General features: G+C 36.0%; 1 protein-coding gene across 1 annotated transcript in view; it reads right to left on the bottom strand.

The window, feature by feature from the left end:
• Window positions 1-27378, bottom strand: part of LOC123529197 (plexin-A1-like) — a 175504-nt gene that overhangs the window by 104924 nt on the left and 43202 nt on the right. The window contains exons 3-4 of the mRNA XM_053520997.1: window positions 8335-8419; window positions 1477-1586 (exon numbers count right to left, since the gene is read on the bottom strand). The gene's annotated coding sequence lies outside the window, so the exon portion shown is untranslated. The remainder of the gene's footprint in view (window positions 1-1476; window positions 1587-8334; window positions 8420-27378) is intronic.

The raw sequence follows: 27378 nt of genomic DNA, 5'->3' as shown, positions 1-27378 counted from the left end.
AAAATTCAAATAAGTCCTATAAGTACTTACTGATATAAATCCATTTTGACTACAATCAGGGGAGGTAATCAGATATAAAATAACTCTGAAACCTACGATTGGATCTGATTTGTCATGGAATCCAAGATTTATTGTTGTTGAAGATATTTTGAAAGTTTGTATCAAATAAAACCATAAATGAAGTCTATATATGGCTGCAAAAGCCAAAATAGCCAACTTTGGACCTTTAAGGGGCCATAACTCTGGAACCCATAAAGGAATCTGGCCAGTTCAAGAAAGGAACCAAGATCTTGTGGTGATACAAGTTGTGTGCAAGTTTGGTTAAAATCAAATCAAAAATGAAGTTGCTATTGTGCAGACAAGGCCAACATAGCTAATTTTGACCCTTTTTGGGGCCATAACTCTGGAACCCACTATGGGATCTGGCCAGTTCAATAAAGGAACTGAGATCTTATGTCAACACAACTTTTGTGCAAGTCTGATTAAATTCAAATCATAAATGAAGCTGCTATTGTGCAGACAAGGTCAAAATAGCTAATTCTGGCCCTTTCAGGGGCCATAACTCTGGAACCCATAATGGAATCTAGCCAGTTCAAGAAAGGAACCAAGATCTTATAGTGATACAAGTTGTGTGCAGGTCTGGTTAAAATAAAATCATAAATGAAGCTGCTATTGTGCAGACAAGGTCAAAATAGCTAATTCTGGCCCTTTCAGGGGCCATAACTCTGGAACCCATAATGGAATCTGGCCAGTTCAAGAAAGGAACCAAGATCTTATGGTGATACAAGTTGTGTGCCAGTTTGGTAAAAATCAAATCATAAATGAAGCTGCTATTGTGCAGACAAGGTCAAAATAGCTGATTTTGGCCCTTTCAGGGGCCATAACTCTATAACCCATAATGGGATCTGGCCAGTGTAAGAAAAGAACCGAGATCTTATGGTGATACAAGTTGTGTGCAAGATTGGTTAAAATAAAATCATAAATGAAACCACTATCGTGCAGACAAGAAATTGTGGACAGACGACGGACGAAGGGCGATCACAAAAGCTCACCCTGTCACTACGTGACAGGTGAGCTAAAAAACTAGAGGTGCTTTTGAGAAAAGCGCATGTCTGAATAGTAAGTCTGTCTTTATATACTGTTTGCAGCAATTATGTTCAAGGGCCATAATTCTGAAGTGCCTGGGCCGAATTTGCTAGTTATCGAACTTGGCCAAGGACTTATTGGCAAACACATTTTGTTCAAGTTTGGTGAAGATCGGATTCAATTTTTGCAGATAACATTTACCCAGGCCAAGGTAACAGATTTCTTTATTTTTCCACATATTTTTGCTATTTACATAAGAAGTTTTGCCAGATGAAAACACTGAAAGATTAGGCAGTAAGAATTACTTAAATGATATACATGTGCAACATTATAACACAAAGAAGAAGCCCCCTTGGGGAAATCCCTTAAAAGCCCATTACAGCTGATTACCTGTAGCAGATGCCCACAAGGAACTAACAAATATCTTGGATTTCCTCATAAAAAATCTTCCTATACATGTATCAGATGTCACAGCTAGCAGATGTACATGAAACTTGAACCTGAAACATCAACAGGAAGCAATGTAATTAATTTTCAAAAAATATGTTTTTGTTATTTTGTATATCTCTGTAGGAGATAAATGGCTGGCAGAGATAAGGTCACAGAGATCTTGTTCATTATTGGATTAGTTATGTGGTGTGAAATAAAGTAAAGACCTTTCACATGTGTCTTTGTCTTTAGGGGAATTCAGAATGCTTTTTTCAATAGTATTTCTGTGAAGATACAGGGCATGTTGACTCCTTGAACCAGAACAACAACAAAATCTCCATATGAAATTGAAATAAACTGAAATAGAAGAAGAAACAGAAAACTGAGCAAATCAACAGCCAATATACACTTGATAGGAAACATAAATTCTATATATCTGCAGTAACTTTAATTTAGTTATTTTGATATGAAAGAAGCTAACAAACTCTCAAGGGACTTGAGCCATTCTATAGAATGCATACAAAATAACAGCTCCTGTCTGAATAAAAAATAACTGTGAACTGTATAATGTTCAATACCATATCTGCACACCAAATGTACAAAAAATGCTAAAGTTCACATATTGATCTGAATTTTCAAACAGTTTCTGCATTGTGTATGCCACATGGTTTTTCAAAAGCAAATCCAATCTTGTCAATAATAAATGCTTGAGACAATTTCATGCCAAAAAGTTATCCCTCACTGCTTAAAATGGCTCTGCCAGCACTTCTGCACGGCTTTCCCAATTACTGCTTCAGCATTTAATTTCAATAAAGCCAATTTCATCACATTCAATTGAAGGTTTTCACTAAAAATAACTCTTTGGGGACATTTTTCATAGCAAGCATGGACAGAATTCCAAAAGTATGCACTATTAGACAAAGACTTTTGTAATTGCTGATATTTATTGTTTCTCCAGAAGAGATCAATTCTGCATGTCTCCTTGGCTAGATGTGTGACCTTTTTGAATTCTGAAAGATTTGTTATGTCAGGGGGTAATTGGTTTTTCTTGGTTTAAAGAAACAGTGGCATTAGATATGCAACATTTATTGTGGTTACTCAGATATCTGTGCACAGTGCAGAATGTAAAAGGAAATTCAGTGTCAAAAAGGTTGCAAAAATAATATGTCTGACAGCAAGGCATGTCACTGAAGTTGTTTTGATCAAAACAAATCGAAGGAAAAGGTATTTAATGACTGCTTAATGCTGCAAGTGCCAAAAAAATCCAAATCACAAAACAGACTTTAAGCAATTAAGTGACACTTCAGATCTATTTCAAGTAAAAGTGCGTAGAACCTGATCTAATTAGGACATTATACTGCAGTACTATCAAACAACAACAAAAATAGATCAAGCAGTTCCATGACATTTCAAGTCTTTTTGACTGAGGAAGTGAAATACAACCCCAATGGCAGTGCAAGTAGTTCCGGAACATGCATCAAAGTAGTCCAAATGCGCCATGCCACAAACTTTTTTTTTGCTTAGTAACTGTTGGCGACTTTGGGGAAGTGACATTTACAAGATTTAAAGATATTTCAAGCTTTTGATGTCTCAACTTTTCTTATCCATCTCGATGGTTTCCTCACATATAACGGAGTCCTACACCCCAATGCTGAGTTTTGAACCCTTAGTAGTTAAGGGGCATGTTGTGTAAGCCAGCAAGCTTAATTACTTGTATTACCTCTTGCCCCACTACCATAAAGACTAAAAGACAATGTTAACTGTCAAAGTGCTACTATAAAAAAGTTCCTATGTAATTACTTTCCCTTTTCAATTTTTTTTTCAAATAACAGTCAGCATGAATGACGTCAACACCTAAATCACAATGTAAAAATAGCACTTTACAAATCAGAACATCTCCTTTTAAACTCAATTTCACGAAAAATTTAATGAGCGAGTGAGAACAAATTTGGCTTAGTTAGTAAACAAAGAAAAATAAAGGAGCTAGGCTGTGGACGCAATTGCTCTGTAATTTCTTTAGGTCTGAACATCAATAAATAGTTCCATTCTCCTCAAAAATTCATGAAGATTTAATGCTCTCCAGTGCTGAAAAGCATTTTTCTTCATTAAAAAAAAAGAATGTCTGGTACATGAGGATAGATTGTGATTATGACAGTAGAAATATGTAACTTTTTTTAAATAAGAGAAAGAAAAACCTGACAGCTGGGAATTTACGTTCGTAATTTGTATCATTATAACATTAGTTTAAGTAACTTTTTTAAATATGAGAAATGGGAATTGACAACACAGTATATGTGTGAAATATTAAAATTTGCTAGCATCCATATGTGATATTTTGGGAAAGCCTAACTTTTGGACAATTTTCTCAAAAATCTTATGGTTTTATTTCAACTTCAGTAATATTCACCGTTTGGCGAGTTTTACAGTTAATATCTGAATCATGCACCTAACATACGAATTTCCAAATCATTAATAAGAGGTGGCAGACCAAAGATTATCAAATCATCACTAGACCAGTCACCTTGCCAACTGGACAAAACTGATCACTGAACCCATTACACACTGCAAACCTTACTCAAGGTGTGAAGCAAAGAACTTACTATAAATTCAACCATGAAACATTACTCCCCACATGGCTTAACACCAAGGCTGACTTGAGCTATTCATGTGGTCACTGGACATTTTCAATTGGGATTACTTGAAAATCAAACATTTTGGTCATCCTCTAGTGACTCCGACCAACAAACTTTTTATTGTACAAGAATTGTCTCATTAAGTTCTTTATTACATGGTCTTAATCTGCATTAATATCTTTGTACAACTAAAATCACAGTGCACTGTCTTTTTCAAAATAATGTTTTCTCTCCTGCCAGAAAAGCATTATTCAAATATCAGGAAGCAGTTTTTGCATGATCATTTTAAAATCTTCCCCATCAATTCTGCATACTCAATTGCTTTGAAAGAGATATCAGACTATTTGAGTGCAAGATTTTCATATGCATGAAAGCGTACATAGTTTTTTGAAAAAAAAAAAAACAACAAGAAGCTGCGTTCAATAAATGCTTGATGCCCCCAGTGGCATACTTGTCAATACAAAGCAACCTAAGTCCAAAACGAGGTCATGTTCAAGGTCAAACTGAGGTCAGGTGATGTTTGAAGATGAGGAATGGTCACAAGTTACATCTGCATTAGTATCAAGTCATTCTAGTAAGGGGTATTGATGCTAGACGAAATGGTCCCATTTGGTTAACCAAGAGATGGCCCATATAAAGCAACCTAAGTCCAAAACGAGGTCAAGGTCAAGGTGAAACTGAGGTCAGGTGATGTTTGAAGATGAGGAATGGTCACAGGTTACATCTGCATTAGTATCAAGTCATTCTAGTAAGGGGTATTGATGCTAGATGAAACGGTCCCATTTGGTTAACCTCATACGGACGGACGAAACGGAAGGAAGGACAATCACTATATGTCTCCCGCATCAGTAGATGCCGGGGGCATAAAAAAACAACAGTGAGTGCCAAAAGCGATATACTGAGAATACACAATTTTCTGACTGTCATAACAGGTCCACTTCCTTCAGATCTGTCCAAAAGCTCGGTAGAACCTCGTTTTTAGATGAAGTCTGAACGTCTGTCTGGGATTTTCTTATTTACAACTCAAGGGCTTGGGTACTCGATTTACTTTATATCTACCCCTTTGCCAGATCATACCTCTGTTGATTAATTTGAGAAATTGAGAAATAATAATTTTATGACTGATACAGACAAAAGTAGCTAAACTATAACTGAAAAAAAAAAAGCGTTCATAATATAACTGTAATGACACATAATGGTTCATTTTCAATCCCGTTCAATCATATTTCTGGAAGAGTAAACTTGTCATAAGGCAACTTAAGCACAAGCATTATGGAAACCTATCCATAAATTCCATCTCAAATATGACAAACAATATTTCATAAATATTCAATATTCCCTATATCTATATCCAGATTTACATATTTTTCTGCGAGCACTCAATAAAAACATCCAATTTCAGTGTAGTTATCGATATAAAAAGGCAGTTAAGAGTATAGCATTGCATCCCTGTACAAATCCAGATGAAAACCTGATGCTTACATTTTGGCAGCTCAATTATTTACAGAAAATGATAAAAAATTGATTTACATGAAATAATTCCCAAAATTGTACAAGTTTGACAAGCGAGTTTTACACAATCTGACAAAAGGCAATCATCCATAAACCAGAGTTGCTATGCAAATCAATCAATCTTTTTATATGCAGGATAAGAACTATAGAATGATACATCATTCTGGAAGAAAACTGAAAATAGAAAAAATACATCAGATAAGAAAAGCTCCCAAGTGATGATGGCAAGTGACCCGACTGATATGTACAAAATGAACAGAATACTGATGCACTAAAGCCATTAATGACTGCAGAAACTGAAGGACAAAATGTTTTGACCTAGATTTTATCAAGGCAATCATTCTAACTAAATTTCATGAATATCAATTGAAAAATACAGCCTCTATCGCATACACAAGGTTTTTCTTTGATCTGACCTAGTGACCTAGTTTTTGACCCCAGATAACCCATATTCAAACTTGACCTAGATTTTATCAAGGCAATCATTCTGACCAAATTCATGAAAATCAATTGAAAAATACAGTCTCTATCGCATACACAAGATTTTTTTATAATTTGACCTAGTGACCTAGTTTTTTACCCCAGGTACCCAGATGACCCATTTTCAAAACTGGCCTAGATTTCATCAAGGCAATCATTCTGACAACATCCAGAAAAATCAATTGAAAAATACAGCCTCTATCGCATACACAAGGTTTTTCTTTGATTTGACCTAGTGACCTAGTTTTTGACCCAAGATGACCCATTTTCGAACTTGGCCTAGATTTCATCAAGGTAATCATTCTAACCAAAAGTCATGAAGATTAATTGAAAAATACAGCCTCTATCGCATACAAAAGGTTTTTCTTTGATTTGACCTACCCAAGATGACCCATTTTCGAACTTGGCCTAGATTTCATCAAGGTTATCATTCTGACAAAAAGTCATGAAGATTAATTGAAAAATACAGCCTCTATCGCATACACAAGGTTTTTCTTTGATTTGAACCCAGATGACCCATTTTCGAACTTGGCCTAGATTTCATCAAGGTAATCATTCTGACAAAATTTCATGAAGATCAGTTGAAAAATACAGCTTCTATTGCATACAAAAGCTAAATGTTTACAGACAGACGACAGACGCCAGACATCGAGCGATCACAAAAACTCACATTGCTCAGGTGAGCTAAAAATAATCTATAGCAATGAAAAGATTGGACAGTTTTAAGGGAAATTCAAATCTGAAATCTATTATGTGTGAAACAATAATAATGAATATAGAAGAGTCATTTAATAAGTCTATAGAACAATAGTCAAAACTATTGCCCCAGGTCAGAAAGGCCAATGGTCAACAGTTCTGACTACTGACCGACACCCCATTCAGTAAATGTTTTACTTTTCACTGATTTATTGTGCTTTATTTTCTTATTAGCCCTGTAAACATGCAAGGTGATTACCACACATCCATGGAATGGCAATTTACATAAAGCGTCACATAATAATAAAGATTACTCCGGACATAATAATTGTATTCCTCACATTCTCTAACAAACTTGCATTTTGCAGACAAGAGAAGTTTAAAGAAAGATGGAAAGACTAACCATCAGATAGCTGAATGACTTAATTATCATATGCCTGCAACCTTTGGTATAAGAAATCTTTCACTTTGACATTTGTTATGATAAGATCAGTAACAAGAGCACCGCCAAGCGGGGCAATATACGGCAAGCGGGGCAATATACGCCCGAAGGCTTACATCATAGGATGGGAGCAAAATTTTAAGAACTTGACTGTTGTAGCCCTAAAGGACTGGAACAACAAAAGGAAAACTTCAAAAAACAAATCTATGTCCACAAAAAAAATATTCAAAGTCTACAAAAAAATCCTTATCAGGTACAGGTATGTAAAAATACACCTTAAAATTGGAGGTACCATACATGTTGGACCACAGAAAAGTGGTCTCGGTTTTTCCCTACGGCCAATAATAAAAAAGTTTCAAAATAAGCTATTTATAGTAACATAAAAGGGAAGTAATTCAAAAAAAAATTATTGTAACTACAAAAAAGAGATCTGCCAAATAAAAACAAAAGCACTGCAATGCAGAGCAATATACACAAAGCAAAGTCATATATGACCTTTGATCCTTAAGTGTGACCTTGACCTTGAAGCGAGTCAACCAGAACATGCGCTCTGCACATCGTTACAATGTGGTGAACATTTCTGCCAAGTTTCTTTGAAATCCTTCCAGCAGTTCAAGAGTTACAGAGGGGACACAAAACAAACTGATATGACTTTTGACCCCTAAGTGTGACCTTGACCTTGAAGTAAGTCATCCGGAACATGCGCTCTGCACGTCGTCTTGGTGTGGTGAACATTTGTGTCAAGTTTCTTTGAAATCCTTCAAGGGGTTCAAGAGTTACAGAGCGGACACGAAACAAACAGATATGACCTTTGACTCCTGTGACCTTGACCTTGAAACGAGACGTCCTGAACATGCGCTCTGCACGTCGTCTTGGTGTGGTGAACATTTGTGTCAAGTTTCCTTGAAATCCTTCAAGGGGTTCAAGAGTTACAGAGCGGACACGAAATTGCTAACGGACAGACGGACGGACGCCAGCGTCATAACATACGTCATAACATAATACGTCCCTTTGGGCGTATAAAAATAGATACTGCACATCTTTTAAGATACATACCTTTAGTCTGTTGTCCCCTTATGCTGAAAATCTTTACCGAAGTCAGCAAATCTGAGTACTTTTATTTTTCAATTTAGTTTACAACCTGAAAATAAACAAATGTCTTCTTTATTTGCTTACCTTCTACATTCCTGTTACTTTTACTGTTGACAAAACATCATAATAAATTCCTTAAAACTCATATCATGCTAGCTAGTGTTGTATAGAGATAAGATTTCAATGGAATTATTCTTTCCGAGCCATCAGAACACAATATTGCCCGATATTCATTACAGATAAATGCCACTGCATGGTTTCTCAATATGTTCATTACATAGAACCCCATGAGGGAAATCGCCATATAATAGACAGTGTGAATATCACAGACTATCCCTCAAAAATATGAATTCTCCCCTTACACATTTCTGACATAGTTGCACTTACACTACATTTCTGACACAGTTGCACTTACAACACAATTCTGATACAGTAGCTCCTAAAATACATTTCTGACACAGTTGCACTTACACTACATTTCTGAAATAGTTGCACTTACAACACATTTGTGACACAATTGCACTTACAACACATTTCTGACACAGTTGCACTTAAAACACAATTCTGACACAGTACTAGCTCCTAAAGTACATTTCTGCCACTGCTGCACTTACGACAAATTTCTGACATAGCTACATTTACAACACATTTCTGACACAGTAGATCTACTAGATCCTTAATTTCTGACACTGCTGCACTTACAACACATTTCTGACACTGCTGCACTTACAATACATTTCTGACATAGCTGCATTTATAACACATTTCTGACAGCATTGCATTCACAATACATTCTGACACATTTCCACTAGCAATACATGTCACTGCCTTGAACAGAGTGACAGTATTAAACAAGTTCTTCAAGGTTTTCTCTACCAGCTAATCAGACTAAACTCACAAACTGTGATATATTACAACACTCAGAAAGATCCAATAACCTCTTTATTGACCAAGTCCTCCAGGGTATCTACAGACACAATCACAATAATGAAGCTGCCTTGGATAACAATCCAACATGATCAACAAAAGATTTACACAAATAACAATATAATGTATCCTTTTCTCTTTGCTAAATCCTCCAGTAAATAGCCTACACTAAATTAGACAGAAAGAAAAGAAATCAATTTGAAGTCCAGTCAATTTGAAATATTACCTCCATCAGAATTCTGTAAGAAGATTCCATATATATCCCTGACAATTAATTATCTTTTTGTTATTGAAATGTCTTCTGCAAACTGAAAGTGGTATATGAAGAGATACATTATCTCATCAACTGGAGATGTCCACAATCCATATGTCCAAGCAGACAAGACAGTTTAATGGTTGGTTCCAAGTCCAAAATAATCACTACTTCAAGTCTGGTAGTGACTTCGGACAGTTCATTTACTGTCTGGCAAAAACAAGCATGGTTCCAATGTTTGCATCCATTTGACAATAATGGCTGGTCCATAATAATCCAGACAAGGTGACAGTTGGTCCTAGACCACTTTGTGTGTATGCAACAATTGAAGGGTGCTGGCAGGAGGGGGCTAAATTGTTTATTTTCTGTCTGGATGAAACCAAAACTGGACTATAGGACCAACATCAAAACATATTAAGTATAGAATGTTTTGTTTCATTGAACAGTCAAATTCAGTCTGCTATTATTTTGCTTGGTTGCATTCTACACTTACAGGACCTTTTTATAGGGAAATACCACGTATTCCCTTATTACAGGACCCCGGGTGGGACTATTTTTTGCAAACTGGGGCATTTATTAAGGCTCTAGAATTCATTTTTTTCTTCTTTATTTTTGTAAATTCAACTTATAATGAATGAATTTTAACAAACATAGCACAATATTACCTATATAAACTAGTGGTGGGGGAGGGGGCATTAAATAGGGAATGTATGGTAGTCCAGAAGGTAACATTATTTATCTTCATGATCCACAGCAAAATGGTTTACATGTAAGCAATATTTCTCTTTTTTTTTTTACATAACCCCCCCCCCCCCAGTTTGCCCATATTTTTCCTAACAGCTCCCTGACAATTCTTAGAAAGACTTCATTACTCTTTAAAAATTCTTCTTCTTCTTCTTCTTATTTAAGTTTAATAAGGGTCCATCCGCCCGTAAGGGCACAGTATAGCATGAAAGCTATGTGGAGTATAGACCCCCGGCATGTCACCAGGCATGCCGTTAAAGATACTTTTTGAAGCCAAAGTGGTGAGAATTTACCTCTACGCAATTTCCGTAGAGTATATGCCAAAGATAAGTAATTTTGATGCCGAAAATGAGTCACTGTCGCGGCCAATGAGACCTAAATGACAGCTCCCCTGTGGTAGCCAATAGACAATATCCAAGAAGGTGTGGCAAGCATCGCCCTTAAAAGGGCGGTTGAGGCCTCTGGTCCAAGGTGTCTCCCGTGGTGTCGCTGCCCCTCCCCACTCGCCCCTCACGTTGAGCGTGAAGTTTGAGCGGCTCGGGGTCTTCTCTGCATGCCGTCTAAGTACTGGCAGGTCTTCTATCTGGTCAACACATCCGTGCCACGCAGAGTGTCCCGCGAAGATCTGTCGCAGCGTTCTGTTGTTGCTTGTCATCTATCGCCATGCAGGAGTTCCATCATTACCACCCGAGTTGAATGGAGCCGGGTGGCCGAAGCCTTTTTGTTAGATAAAACAACCGAAGTTGAGTAGTTTGGCTCCCCCGGGTAGAGTTGTTGGAAGTCTGCATGGCCCATCTCATCGTCCCAACCTTTGCAGGGCCACTCCCTCCGGAATTAGTCAGGACACCGACAGCTGTCTTGGCTCCACTTCTGTCGATGCCCTGTGCCTTCTCCGCGACGAGCACGCTCCTCTTTAAAAATTCTATTTCTTCTTTCCTTAAATAAATATAATGGTGCCTATACCAGTAATCCTTGTTAAAAACTTCCCATTATTTCTGGAAAATCATTCCATCATTCCATTCCTGGTTGTCTGGGTGCTTGGACAGGACTTTAATTAACTTTAGTTCTAAAGGACTTTTTATTGATACTTGTGCCACAGTTGCTATAAAATCTTAATTACATACAAACAGTTTTCTTAGCAAAAAAACAAAAAGGTACTGGTCAACCGGCAAATGAAGACAAAAATCACTATTGAAAAAAATCCCACATAAGCCTAAGGCTATTAAAAATGAACTGGTTGTTAATCTCTTTAATTTAATTAAACATCTTTCTTACTCAAATTTCAAAAATGAGCAGCTAGAATAATACTAGATAAACCATATGATACACCTTCTGAAGAACTCTTTCAACAACTTTGCTGGATGACTTTTTGAGAACGTGTAGCCTATAAAAAGCAATAACAGTCTTCAAATCCTTGCAAATAGAATCCCCACTATGTCCAGATAATTTAGGAAGCAAATGTCAATATGTTGACAATACAAGATTGAGATCATACTGCCAACAACTATTAAAGGTTCCAAAACCCAATGAAGAATGCTTTCGTAAATCTCTTGATTATGCTACGTTTACACTATGTTCCCGGCGGCCACGGCAATCACGGTTCAGAGCACCGTGGAGGAAACGGGATGAACGTGAGACAATGCTGGGGGACGGGATAGGCAAACGTAACAGACCGTAATTGCCGTGGATGCCGGGCCAGATTTTTAAACAGTCAAAAAATTTGCCACGGCAGCCACGGTGCGGATGAGAACCGTACTAGACCATAGTAAAACAGAAAAACGCTACAAAACGTGACAGTATGTAATAGGCCGTTACAAAACTGGGAAGTGGTCCGTAGTGGGGCGGGTATCATATGTATTCCCTGGCATCTGAAGTTTCTTTCCAGTTTTGTCACGTTGTGCACCAGTCATTCTTGGTTCTCACGGCAAGCTAGGGTGTATATTAGCCGTTTCATTAAGTTTGAATTACGGTGAGGCCTGGTGTGTGACGCTTTGCAGGCCGGTGTGTTACCGTACATTGAGCTCTGCTTCGGTCTGACACGGTGCACGCGGTCTTGAAAGGTGTATAAAAAGACCGCCGCAGGCAGGAGAGCTTCATTTGAGTCTGAGCAGCTGACGACGAAACATTGAATAACTTGATCAAGCGACGAACAAAGGCCCCCCGTCCTGCACAGGTAATACCATCTGAGGAGCGGTCTGAAAGTCCTCTTCCCTATTCACCGCCGCCAGATCAAGAGGAGGTTACTGCTCCTGCTGACCCGGTCCCTACCAATGAGACCGAGGAGGCAGAATAAGACGCATGTACTAGAAACAGGGCAGCCCCTAGGGTCGATACCAACTTTTCAGATGAAGAGAAGGAGATCATTATTGACTTCTTGCAGCAGAATCCAATCCTGTACTCCAAGAGGCTTGCTGGTTACAAAGACGCGGTGGCGAAAGACAGGCTGTGAGCGGAGCAGGCCAGTATTTTGATACAATGATGGCTATTAGTTGAGGGGTTTCCTTTATACCGTGGGCACAAACGTGCTCTAAAGCTCTCCGGCGTCCACGTTTGATCCGTAGGAGGCCTTTACAGAACGTGAAAAACACATCAGACCTGGAAGAAGTCGTGAACAACGTGAGGGATCCCATTAGAACGCGTCGGACCGGGAAGCAACGTACATGCATCCCTGGTAGACCGTGGCCCGAAACTTAGTCCGCCTTGGAGGAGCCGCTTCTTTACCCCAACGGCCCATCACGGATACCGTGATTATCCGTGATGAAACTTAGCACAACCTAACAAAACTTGGATATGGAGACAAAATTGGCCAAAATCCCACGGCGCAATATGTTTTGGGCAAATGGCGCTGCCGTGGCCGCCGGGAACATAGTGTAAACTTAGCATTACTCGGGTTCTAAAATTTGGAATGACATCGCTATTGATATCCATTCTGTAAATACATCAGAAGAATTTAAAGAAGGTATATACATAGGAAGTTCTCTGGTTGGAATGAACACTGCTAAACAAAATTGTTAATGTTTTAATTACTCAGTAGCTCAATTGTTCCTGTAAATGTATCTTTGTACTGTGTGTAAAAATAATTGTGTGTTCTGTGTAAATGTTTATATTGTTGTTTTTTATTGGGGGCGTGGGTTGATAATTTGTTGTAAATATTGTATGTAAATTGTGTTGTGAGGCTCATATGGAAGATTGGGCTTGCCCAAATACGTTGCGTCATTAAATAAAGATTTTATTATTATCATTATTATTATCTTATTTAAAAGTCCTGTATGACCAACCAACATGAAAATCAAGGGAATGTTGTAGTGACCAAATTGTGGTTATTTAAAGTAGGACTCGCACTTGACACAGGACTCCCATTGGACACCTTTGCTCATTTTGGTAGAACTCACATTTCACACCTTTGCTTATATAGGCAGGACTCACATTTGACACCTTTCCTCATTCTGGTAGGACTTGCACTGGACACCTTTGCTAATTTAAAGAAAGACTCGCATTTGACACTTTGAGTTCAGTATCCTGTCCTAGACTACAGCTATTAGATTGTAGCTGTATCTTTTCAGTTTATCTAGATTTAACTATTATTAAAGAGACAAAAATACTGCTGAACCATGTTTATTCACATGAAATTCCTTCAGGAGTTTCTGCTACAATATAACATGCACATTATATGTTAGAGGTGAGAATGTTTCTTCTCAAAATTCTGTTACAAGGCAATGTGCACATATTTAACACCCCCAATATTATGTTATACTCCATTTAAGGCATGATTTATTAAGCCAGGAAAATTGAAATGATTTCATGTCTGACACAGGATATTCCTAAAAAGACACATTACATCAGAAGCAGCTATCGCATGTTAGTTAGATGTCAACTAAACAAATACATTGTATATCACTTGATAACCAGTCAAAAGCAGTACTGCCTGTTAAAATCCATTTCTAACATAGATATCATGAGATAACTGACCAATCAAATTCAAGTATTACCAGTTTACCTGTCTAATGCATTTCACACAAACATAGACATCTCTTCATAATTGACATACCAGAAGTAAGTACTACCTATCATTAATTTCACATGGACATAGATATCACTTTGAACTGACCAATCAGAAGCAAGTATTACATGTCAAATCCATTTCACTGAGACATAGATATCACTTACCAGATAAATTACCAATCAGAAGTATTGCATGTCAAATCCATAATACCCAAGCACAGACACATGCTTTTATAATTGACAAATCAGAAGCAATGTTACATGTCAAAAAGCAATGTCACATGTAAATAACCAATTTCACCCTAGAATAGATGCAGTATTTGATAACTGACCACCAGTCAGCACCATTGAAGACTATAATAAACCTTAGCATTAATACTGGTATTTTCCCAGATCAATTTAAACTAGCTAAAATAACTCCAATATTCAAAAAAGGGTCTAAATCAGAAAAAGAAAACTATCGCCCAATATCAGTTTTGCCTGTATTATCAAAGGTCATTGAACGTCATGTCAGTGACAGTTTGAAAGCCTACCTTGAAAGCAATAAGTTTTTATATGAATATCAATCAGGATTTAGAAGTCACCATTCCTGTGAAACAGCCCTTACATCTATAGCTGATAAATGGATAAATGCAATTAACAATGGACAGCTAGTTGGTACAATATTCTTAGACTTGTCTAGTCAACCATTCGGTACTGCTGCAAAAACTAAAAATATATAACTTTAGTCAAGAATCACTAGATTGGTTTAAATCATATTTAAGTAATAGATTTCAAAAAGTATGTATTTCTGGAAAAATATCTGAATCAAAGCCAATAATGTCTGGTGTCCCTCAAGGCTCTGTGCTTGGCCCTCTGCTTTTTATTTTATATATTAATGATCTGCCCCAACATCTGAAAGACTGTTTCACTGATATTTTTGCAGATGATACAACCTTAACTGTTGTTGGAAACACCAAACAAGAAATCAGTTCTGAATTACAGTCTGTACTCTTTAAAATTGAGGACTGGTGCAAGCATAATTATATGACAGCTAATGTACAAAAAACTAAAGCAATGTTTATTTCATCAAGAGGAACTAATAAAGATACTTTGAACCCATCGCCTCTTACATTCAACAATGAAACTGTCGAATATACAGAATCAGAAAAACTGTTAGGTGTACATGTCAGTAATAACTTAAGCTGGAAAGATCATATTGATAACACACTAAAGAAATGCAATTCCTTACTTTCTTTATCTTTTACAACGAATAAAATGCTACCTAGATATTCCCCAGAGAAAACTTTTCTTTAATGCTTATATTTTACCCCACTTGGATTATTGCTGCACGATTTGGGGTAATTGCAACAGGGATTCAATGGAAAAAATTTCAAAATTTCAAAAAAGAGCAGCTCGAATCATCCTTGATAAATGTTTTGATTTTCCATCTGAAGATTTGTTTAAAGAGCTGAACTGGATGAAATTCAATGAACGACTGCATTATAAGAAAGCAATTTTAGTCTTTAAATCAATTAACAATCTCAGTCCATCCTATCTTCAAAGTAAATTTAAATTTGTACATAATCCTTACATTAATTTAAGATCAGAATCAAATAAATGTCTTGAAGTACCTAAACCAAACTTAGAACTGTACAGAAAATCCCTTGAATACTCGGGACCAAAAATCTGGAACACATTACCTCTTGAAGTAAAAAATTCTAACAGTCTTGAGCAGTTCAAAAGATCCTATTTAACAAACTGGAAAATGAACAACATAACATATGCTTAGAATGTTGTAATCATGCTATTGTCAAATTTGTATTTGAAATCTATTTGTAAATATTGTACATAATTTTGAGGCCCACTTGGAAGATTGGACATGCCTAATAGTGTTGCCTCAATAAATAAAGTCATTATTATAATCTGGAACCACAGTTATAAAGTCATGTTAAATGACATTGACATAGCATCTAATAACTGACCAATCAGAAGCAAGATTCACAATTCAAACAGAGGAGATTTTAAAATTTTAAATTAATTGTTAAGGAATTGCAACATATACATTTCAATGGAGTACCCATCTATTCCTACAAATCACCATCAGATAGGACCCACTTAAGCTAGAGGTATACAGAATTCAAGCTTCTTTAACACAGACCAGATTCAGAGCATGCATGAAAACAACCAACATTACTAATTACTAAATGGATGTAACTGTTTTCCTCATTATTTCTATGGTCAATTTGGTTATATTTCACTTTAAGTAAGTTCTGTGTAAACTATTACCCTGGAAACAACAGCATACCTTATGTCTTACTCAGAAAACCATTAATTCTACACAAAGGGCAAGATACTAAACTGTTTAATGATTGGTCTCTGGAAGATGAAACAAGTAAAGGAAAAGCTCATTAAAGCTTTGTACAGTACTCACTGTTTCTTCTCAGATACTGTATTTTTTCAAAATACTGAGAAAACAGTTCCCATACATGTAAAAAAAGAGAAATGAGTAAAACAAACGGTCAAAATTTGTATAAAACTGTTTAAAGTATGAACACAAGTCTTGCACATTCAATTTTTAATTGCTTAACCCTAGTCCTTAAACAGGCCCACTTTGCTCCTCACATAAACTTCCATATTGGCTTGTGAAATGTTCAGACCAAAGATCACAATGACCTTGGCCTTTGACATAGTGACTCACTAAAAATAGAGCTTACCTCATGTCCAAAGCAAATTTGTGGAGTGCAGACCGAGGCATTATTTAGATACTGCATGGAAACAATTTTCAGTCTTAATGTAACTATGACCTTGAACTTCGGCCCCAAAACAACAGAGGTCATTCACTGAACCCAAATCCTATAAGTTTTGAAGCAAATAGGCCAAAGGGTTCTTAAGTTACTGACGAAAGAACAGTTCCAGTCTCAAGGTCTTTATGTCCTTGACCTTTCACCTACTTAGGAGTCACCTAATGACCACACAGAATCATCACTGAAGTTTGATTACAGACGGCCACATGGTACTTATTGAGGAAAAAACGTTCTCTTGGTCACTGTTCACAATCACCTTCACCTTTTACCTACTGATTCACAAAATAATACAGGTATTCTACTAAACACAGGCTATCATCTATCAAGGGCAAAGCAGTCTTTAGTTATTGAGCGGAAACCATTGTCAGCCTCGATTACTGTATCCTTGACCTTTGACCTAATGACCAAAAAAAAGGGATCACCTACTGATTATCCTATGAAGGTTGAGTATTGTGCATAATTATCAGAAACCAAATTGCTCTATTATCAGCAAATCAATACAACATCTCTTCTTTAAAGGGTGGGTAGAGGACCCATTTTTCTTTGAAAGCAAGCTACCACCAAGAATGCCAGAAACCAGTGTTCAGTTACTGCAGCTTTTTTTGCAGAATAAAATAACCTTAATTATGTCTGTTCACAGCATAATGAGGTACAAGGGTACAATATTCTGGAAAATAGCAAAGTGCCCTCTATGTCTGTAATGTTGTATGTCAACATTCCCGCGGGAGATTAACGTACTAACTGCACTATCAGTTTTAATTCCATCACAACCTCTCTCTACGTTTTCCTATTATGCATCCTCATGTTTTGCCTGCTTCCTGCAATACTCAACAAAACCTCAGAGAAACAACATAGACACCAATAATGCATAATTTATAAATGAAACACTTTGTACAGATAAGGTCAATTAAGTCAGCACAGTGAGACATTATAAAGTCGTGGAACAAATCTCTTTATTTAGAAATCATGTTAATTATTCAAAAATTGTGGTTAGTATCTAAGGATTTATAACTTTTATGGAAAATTTTAATTAGTTTATACATCAAAACAAGAGCTATATATAAATGTAATTTTCTGATGCTTTTTATTATTATCGGAAAATTTACACAACTTTGGTGCAATTTATTTTTATTCTTGTCAGATTCCTTGTAATGGCTAGAGTTTGAAGTAAAGGGTGTAACGCGGAGGCCATTTTTATCAATTAGAGCAAAATTAGAAGTTTTCAGCTGCTTTGCCGAATAGAATTTTCCAAAAACATTAGTTTCATTACTTTCAAAAATAAAATTAATTGAGTATCAAGAAATATTTTGGCATGATCAACTTAAAATCTATTCGATTTTCTCTGAAAAGCAAATAAATAAGCGCTGCTATGGAAAACCTGCTCTGGAGGAATTTATCTAAACATTTTTTTGTTCTTTATTTGCAAAATTTGCCCTGTAGAATATGATTTTATGACTCATAAAGAAAAAGGCAATAGAGCTGGATCATATCTATGAATCCTGCAGCAATATGGCTATATTTATGCATTTAGGTTCACTTTTCAATCAAACAAGTAAAACAATCATATTTCTGCAAGAGTAAACCTGTCATAAGGCATCTCAAGCATAAGCAATATCGAAAACCATCAGTAAATTCCGTCTCAAATATGACAAAAAAATGTTTCATAAGTATTCAATTTCCCCTATATCTATATCCTGATTTACATATTTTTTCTGCAAGCTGTCTGAAAACTGTTCAATTTTGGTGCAGTTATCAATATAAAAGTTACACCAGATGAGAACCTGATGCTTACATATTGGCAGCTCAATTATTTATCAAAATGATAAAAAAATTGATTTACATGAAATAATCCCAGAAATTGTACAAGCTTCAACAGACAAGTAAACTTTATGCAATGTGACACAAGACAATCCATGGACTTAGGGTTGCCTTGCAAATCAATCAATCTTTTTAATTCAAGAAAAAAAACACAACAGAATAATATTCCATTCTAGAAGAAAATTGAAATAGATAAGAAAGTTCCCTACTGACAGTGCAATTGTCTCTGCAAAATTCACTGTATTTTAATAGTTAGCATGAGATGAAATCATGAGTTCCACATGTTACTTACAAGGAAATCTGATCATAAAACTGAAAACAATTCCACTCATAATTGTTCTAGTTTCTTTAACAATAACATGGTTTGTACTTTTAAAAAACTGCACGAGTTTGAAAAAAAAAATATGGAAAATTTGATGTCCAAAACTAGTTAATGTGTACTTTATTTTTACTCTTACATTTTACTACAATGATTAGGTCAAACATCCTCTAACTCATACTTTTAGTTTGTAATCACTCTGATTCTGACATAATTCCATTTACCATATATTTCAGATAATAAGAACTTCTACGTTTATTTTGTCATCAAATTTTCTTGGCTGACAAATCAGAGCTTATTCACAAATTGTGATATATTACAACACTCAGAAAGATCCAATAACCTAACACAATGTGTCCAGGGATACAATCACATTATGAAGCTGCTTATTATCACTTCTTCTAACCGGACAATCCAAAATGAACTACTATCTCATCCTTCTCTCTTTGTAAAAGTCTCCAGTAAATAGCCAATATAGATAGAAAGAAACGAAATGAGCCGTGCCATGAGAAAACCAACATAGTGGGTTTGCGACCAGCATGGATCCAGACCAGCCTGCGCATCCGCGCAGTCTGGTCAGGATCCATGCTGTTCGCTATTAGTTTCTCTAATTCCATTAGGCTTTGAAAGCGAACAGCATGGATCCTGACCAGACTGCGCAGATGCGCAGGCTGGTCTGGATCCATGCTGGTCGCAAACCCACTATGTTGGTTTTCTCATGGCACGGCTCAAATCAATTTGAAGTCCTCATTCATTGTGAAATATTACTTCCATTAGAATTCTGTAAGAAGATTCCATTTATATCCCTGCCAATTAATTATCGCTTTGTTATTGAAATGTCATGGATAAACTGGAAGCTATTTCAACAGAAACATTATCTAATCAACTCTAGCTGTCCTTCGATCCATCATTTGTCCAGGCAGACATGACAGCAATGGCCGATTCAAAGTCCAAACCAATCAGTTCCTGATGACATGGTTCATTTTTCTGTCTGGCTGACATTATCTGGGGGTCTTCCTCTACCATCAAAAGCTGGAAAGTCACAAAATGACCTATCATTGTGTCTGTGTGATGTTTGAAAAGAAACAAACCTTGCTCCAGGTCCACCATAATTCAGACCTCATGATAGTAATGGTTCATTCTAGGTCTAAAATAATCCAGATGAGGTGGTATAAACCATAATATTAATATAAGGTGATAGTAATGGTATTGTTTTAGGTCCACAATAATCGAGATGAGATAGTAATGGTTTGTTCTTGGAATGGTCAATGGCAAAAGCAGAACTATTGTCATAGAGTCCTCTTCCTGTTCCATCAGACAGAGGCAAAGAGGAAAGCATGATAGCTTCCAACGTAAAAGGGTTTGTTTTAAAGAGTGACATTATTGGTCAGATAGCCATTTCCTCTGAATCACTGTCTGTTTTAGGTTTGTGGTGATTTTCAGATTAACTGATACAGGAAGACCAAATGTTTCTGTAGTTTCAGGCCTTTTCAGGCCTTTTTGAAACAGCTGTTTATCTAACACATGAGGTATTTTTTCCTTATCAGGGCTTGAACACACTTCTTTGCATTGAAAGTGACTCTACTTATGGAGCTAGTTAACATTTCTAAACTAATTAATTATGCAGAAACACAGAGAATAAAACATTACTGGTACTGATGATAAACCCGGACAGATGATAAAGTCGAACACCTTGGAAATATTCGATTGCAATCGGTTATTTATAAAATTGAACACACCATCTAATAGTTTCCACTTACAACACCAACTGGTGTAAACAAAAACAAAATTGGTAAATATTCTGTATAAATAAATGACTTACATAAATTTGTATAAAAATATATATCCAAAATTACTGGGGAAGAGGGTGTTTTTTGCACATGCTCACTGTCGAAACATGACGGCCTGACATTTGTTAACTTTTCATTACTTGATCAGGAATGACTGTTGCAGCTTTTTGGGGAAAGTTTCAATATAATAATACCAAGAAAATTTTGTAAATGACAAAGGGTTCGAATTTATCATCAGTCAACGTTCATAAAGCCCCCTTTTTACATACCCCTTTCAGGCCCTCACTTCGTGTGAGTTTGCTTACTAAATATAAATTTGAATTATGTAAAGTTTTCAGCAAAGGTTAAGCTTTATTTTGATACTGACCATTGATTTCAGTTTGCAGAAATAAAAAAGTTACAGGTAAAAAACCTCATTTTCTGTTCCGGTTTATCATCAGTACCAGTATAAGTTTTACATAATAATTAGCACTTTGCTTTTCCACATACATTATTTGATGAACTACATCTTTTTATTTTCCTATTCAGACAATATGGCACCACTTGACACATTAGTAAATATTTTAACTGTAGACACCCTTGAAAAAAAAATAGTTCTGAATGACTAGGAAAAAATTAAATCTTAGAATGCCTTATAGCAATTATAAATGAGTTCATTAGACTTAGAGCTTAAAAAGGCGCAAAATTGATTGGTTGCATTGGAGAATATAATGATAACTTAATGTTTCTGGTACAAAGGTACAGTATTCTGGAATATACCAGAAAGAGCCCTTTATGTCTGTTACATGGTATGCCAGCAGTTCTGCAGAAGATTTCCGCACTGTAATATTGTATGCCAGCAGTTCCGCAGAAGATTTCCGCACTGTAATATTGTATGCCAGCATTCCCGCAGAAGATATCCGCACTGTAATATTGTATGCCAGCAGTTCAAAAAGATTTCTGCACTGTAATATTGTATGCCAGCAGTTCCGCAGAAGATTTCCGCATTGTAATATTGTATGCCATCAGTTCCACAGAAGATTTCTGCACTGTAATATTGTATGCCAGCATTCCTGCAGAAGATTTCCGCACTGTAATATTGTATGCCATCAGTTCCGCAGAAGATTTCCGCACTGTAATATTGTATGCCATCAGTTCCGCAGAAGATTTCCGCACTGTAATATTGTATGCCAGCATTCCCGCAGAAGATATCCGCACAATAATATTGTATGCCAGCATTCCCGCAGAAGATTTCTGCACTGTAATATTGTATGTCAGCATTCCCATGGGATATTAATACACCAACTTTACTATCAGTTTTAATTTGATCACAATGTTCTCTACTCTATTTTCCTTTTATGCACTCTTGTGTTTTGCATGCTTTCTGCAATACTCAACAAAACCTCAGAGAAACAATGTAGACATTTGTAATGCATAATTCATAAATATTACTCGGAAATTGCAACACTTTGCATGGATAAAGTCAATTAAGTCAGTACAGCAGTGTTTTAAAGCTCTTGAAATGAATTTTCTTATTATAAGATTTGTACCATTTATATTGATATTTATACTCACTACACTGGGTATATACAGATGTACTTTTAAGGCATTTTTTGTATACAGACAATTCATACATCATGCCGAAAGATTGTTCTGGTAGTAGAAGCTATTTATCATTAATATTCCATCAGCAGTTTGAACTCAAATGACTTAAATACACCACACACAAACTTTTAGAACCAATCAGTATAAAGAGGTGGCCATTTTAATGAATTAGATTGTATACAGTGTAATCTATTTGCTGAACAAATATCAAGATCTATCTTTTTCAAAACTTTTCTTCCACTGCTTCAAAAAAACATCTCTCAAACATAGAAAGCTTCTTCGTGCACTCATTTCAGAATCTTCCCTGTAATATTCTACACTTTAAATTGCTTTGAAATTATCAAAATTTTAAGTGCAATTATACAGAAACGTTCCATACACGATCTAACCATTCTTATGTGCTGCTTTCAGTAAAAGCCGCCTCTTCACCGCCGTCAGAACCAATTTATCTAAACGCTCTTTCCTACATTTTACTGAATTATACCCTTGTTGCATTTATTTGAGGGAATATAATTTTTTGCCTCATAAAAAGAAAATTTAAGTGATACGGAAACATTAGCATTACAATACAGTCATTTTTGCATTATGGTTCATTTTCAATCCGCCCGTAACTCTGATCATATTTCCGAAGAATAAACCTGTCATAAGATAACTTAAACTTAAGCAATATTGCAAATGATCAGTAAATTCCATCTTAAATATGACAAACAATATTTCATAAATATTCAATTTTCCCTGTATCTATATCCCTATTTCCATATTTTTCTGCGAGCTCTAGGAAAAAAACATCCAATTTCAGTGATGTTACCAATACAAAATGGCAATTTCGAATAAAAACATTGCATCACAGTACAATTTGCATGAAGAAAACCTGATGCCTACATGTTGGCAGCTCCAATATTTACAGAAAATGATAATAAAAAAAAAAAAATGATTTACATGTAATAATCCCAGAAATTGTACAATGTTGTACAAGTTTGACAGGCAGGATTTATGCAATTTGACATAACGCAATCATCTGTGGACTAGAATTGCCAAGCAATCAATCAATCTTTTGCAATGCAGGGAAAAAGTTACAGAACAATATTTCAAAAGAGGAAAATTAAAAAAAACAAAAAAAAAACAAGAGCTGTCTCCATAGGATGACACATGCCCCCGATGGCACTTTGAATGAATAGTTATGGTCGATGTAAGAGTTTAGGACCTTTGACCTATGGAGCTGGGTCTTGCACGCGACACGTCGTCTTACTTTGTCACACATTCATGCGTAGTTATTTTAAAATCCATGCATGAATGACAAAGATATGGACCGGACACGCCCATCAATGCACTATCACGAAAAATGACCTTTAACGTCTAAGTGTGACCTTGACCTTTGAGCTATGGACCTGGGTCTTGCGCACGACACGTCGTCTTACTGTGGTACACATTCATGCCAAGTTATTTGAAAATCCATCCATGGATGGCAAAGATATGGACCGGACACGCCCATCAATGCACTATCCTTTAACGTCTAAGTGTGACCTTGACCTTTGAGCTACGGACCTGGGTCTTGCGCGCGACACGTCGTCTTACTGTGGTACACATTCATGCCAAGTTATTTGAAAATCCATCCATCGATGACAAAGATATGGACCGGACACGAAAATTGCGGACAGACTGACAGATCGACAGACTGACGGACCGACAGACGGTTAAAAAACTATATGCCTCCCTTCGGGGGCATAAAAAAACATCTGATAAAAGAAACCCTTACTCATGTTGAAATTGTCTTTTAAGAATCACAGAAGAAGTTTAATTGATTCCCAGAGTACTTATTAATTGATGGAAGATATACAGCCACTGAGAAACAATTCATAACTTTCTCATGACATCACTGAACATAAGGGGTTCTAACTGACCAATCAGAGAGCTGCATTTTCAAGTACCTGCCAGTTTCCACTTGGGTATAACGAAGTATATTTACAATGAAAATATAGTGACTTAAGAAATAAATATCACACTACTTTAGAAACTAAATTTAGATTTTTCACTGCACAAGCCCCAGATGATGCTACAAACAACAAAACTTTGAAGTTTCATTAAAATAATATATCGATTTAATACCTTTATTTTAGTTTAAAGTTTGAGATTTTACAAAGGGAGTCTATGATAAAGTCCGAGTAAAATGTAATCAATACCCAAGTGAAATTAGTATCATTCCACAATGTTTTGGACATGTTAAAATTACGAATTCCAGACCAAAAACAAAGATATATATCCTGCTGGAAAAGGCAAAGTCCAAATTTGAATCACAGCTTTTTTAATACTAAACATTAAATGTTCATACTTTTTTCATGGCCTTAGGTACTGCAGAACAGCCTGTGCAGAGCCTGAAAAAAAAAGATTTATTTTTCTGAAAACTTTAAAATTTAAATTTAGATCTAAATCCAACTAGATCTAGATATACAAAAAATATATCTAATATTTAAAGGTAAAGATAATATTGTTTTTGTGTTAATTCCATCTTCTAGGGTTTCTGAAATCATTTAAAGAAGTGAAAGAATTTTCAAAATCAGTTTGAAAATGAGAAAGTCATGAGCATTTAAATATTTGATCAAAATGGTGGCCATTTTGTTTCCATGGCAACAAGATACAAAATGGCGGATTTATTGAATTTCCGGATACATGTTTCAACTGTATTTACTTATTTATGTAAAATAATTTCTCTCCTTTTTCAAGCTATATTATATGAATGAAAGAAATTACCATATTTTAAATCCTACACTGAGTAATCATATGAAATTAATCTATCTGAAAGGTTATTTGCTAAATAAAGAATTCAGCAGTGTGTAAATGACGTCATAACACACTAAAATGGCTGCCTCCATGATCAGTCATTTTCTTAAATTTCAAATTGCCATATCTTTTTCAATAATCGTCCGATTTAAAAAATTCTTTCAGCGTTAAGAAAGGTTTGATGATGGCTTTCATATAAAACTAACTTATTGTCAGGCTTTCCTTGCAACAACAAGCTAGTGGGAGAAAATATCTAAATCAAAACAAAAAATACCTGTCACAAATGAGCAAAAGTATTGTTTATTTTATTAAATTGGCCCAGGAGTTAAGTACATGATGGCTTGTTCTTTCAAGTGAATGTAGATACTGTTAAAAATTACGTCCAGGTCTTTTGGTCTCACTTATGTTGAACATGCAGTAGCATTATATACAGGCTGCTGACTAACTTTTTACAAACACCAAACCTTGTGCATAATTATATTATCATTATAGTCAGCCATGTCTTCTAGTCAGACAATATGGCACCATCTGAAAGGTAAGTATATATGAATTGTAGTTAACAACAAGTACACACCCTTGAAGCAAAGAAATATTCTTATAGCCATTATAACTGCTACATTGCAAAACACAAAATAGCAATTATAACAAGAGGGCCATGAAGGCCGGTATTGCTCACCTGACCTATTGACCTAAAGATCATCAAGATTAACATTCTGACCAAGTTTCATAAAGTCATGGTCATAAATGTGATCTCAAAAGTGTTAACTAGCTTTTCGGTGCCCTAGTTTTTGACCCCACATGACCCAGATTCGAACCTGACCTAAAGCCCATCAAGGTTAACATTCTGACCAAGTTTCATGAAGATACAGTCATAAATGTGGCCTCTAGAGTGTTAACAAGCTTTTCCTTTGATCTGGCCTGGTGACCTAGTTTTTGACCCCACCTGACCCAGATTTGAACTTGACCTATAGATCATCAAAATCAACATTCTGACCAAGTTCCATTAAGATATGGTCATAAAGGTGGCCTCTACAGTGTTAACTAGCTTTTCCTTTGATTTGACCTGGTGACCTAGTTTTTGACCCTACATGCCCCAGATTCAAACTGAATCTTGAGACCATCAAGATTAATATTCTGACCAAGATTCATGAAGATACAGTCATTAATGTGGCCTCTACAGTGTTAACTAGCTTTTCCTTTGATTTGACCTGGTAACCTAGTTTTTAACCCCAGATGACCCAATATCAAACTCGTCCAAGATTTTATATAGGATAACATTCTGCCCAAGTTTCATTAAGATTGGGCTAAAATTGTGACCTTTAGAGTGTTAACGAGCTTTTCCTTTGATTTAACCTGGTGACCTAGTTTTTGATCCCAGATGACCCAATATCAAACTCGTCAACGATTTTATTGCGAGTAATATTCTGACCAAGTTTCATTAAGATTGGGCCAAAATTGTGACCTCTAGAGTGTTAACAAGCTTTTCCTTTGATTGGACTTGGTGACCTAGTTTTTGACCCCATATGACCCATATCAAACTCGTCCAAGATTTTATTGAGGACATTCTTATCAAGTTTCATTAGGATTGGGCCCAAATTGTGACCTCTTAAGTGTTAACTAGCTTTTCCTTTGATTTGACCTGGTGACCTAGTTTTTGATCCCAGATAACCCAATATCAAACTCGTTCAAGATTTTATTGAGAGTAACATTCTGACCAAGTTCCATTAAGATTGGGCCAAAATTGTGATCTCTAGAGTGTTAACAAGCTTTTCCTTTGATTTGACCTGGTGACCTAGTTTTTGACCCCAGATGACCCAATATCAAATTCTTCCAAGATTTTATTAAAGATAACATTCTGACCAAGTTTCATTAAGATTAGGCCAAAATTGTGACCTCTAGAGTGTTAACAAGCTTTTCCTTTGATTTGACCTGGTGACCTAGTTTTTGACCCCAGATGACCCAATATCAAATTCTTCCAAGATTTTATTAAAGATAACATTCTGACCA

This window comes from Mercenaria mercenaria, chromosome 13, assembly GCF_021730395.1.
Source record: "Mercenaria mercenaria strain notata chromosome 13, MADL_Memer_1, whole genome shotgun sequence".
NCBI lineage: Eukaryota > Metazoa > Mollusca > Bivalvia > Venerida > Veneridae > Mercenaria > Mercenaria mercenaria.
Note: the sequence above shows the minus strand (reverse complement) of the source record. Positions and strands in the feature narration are given on the sequence as shown.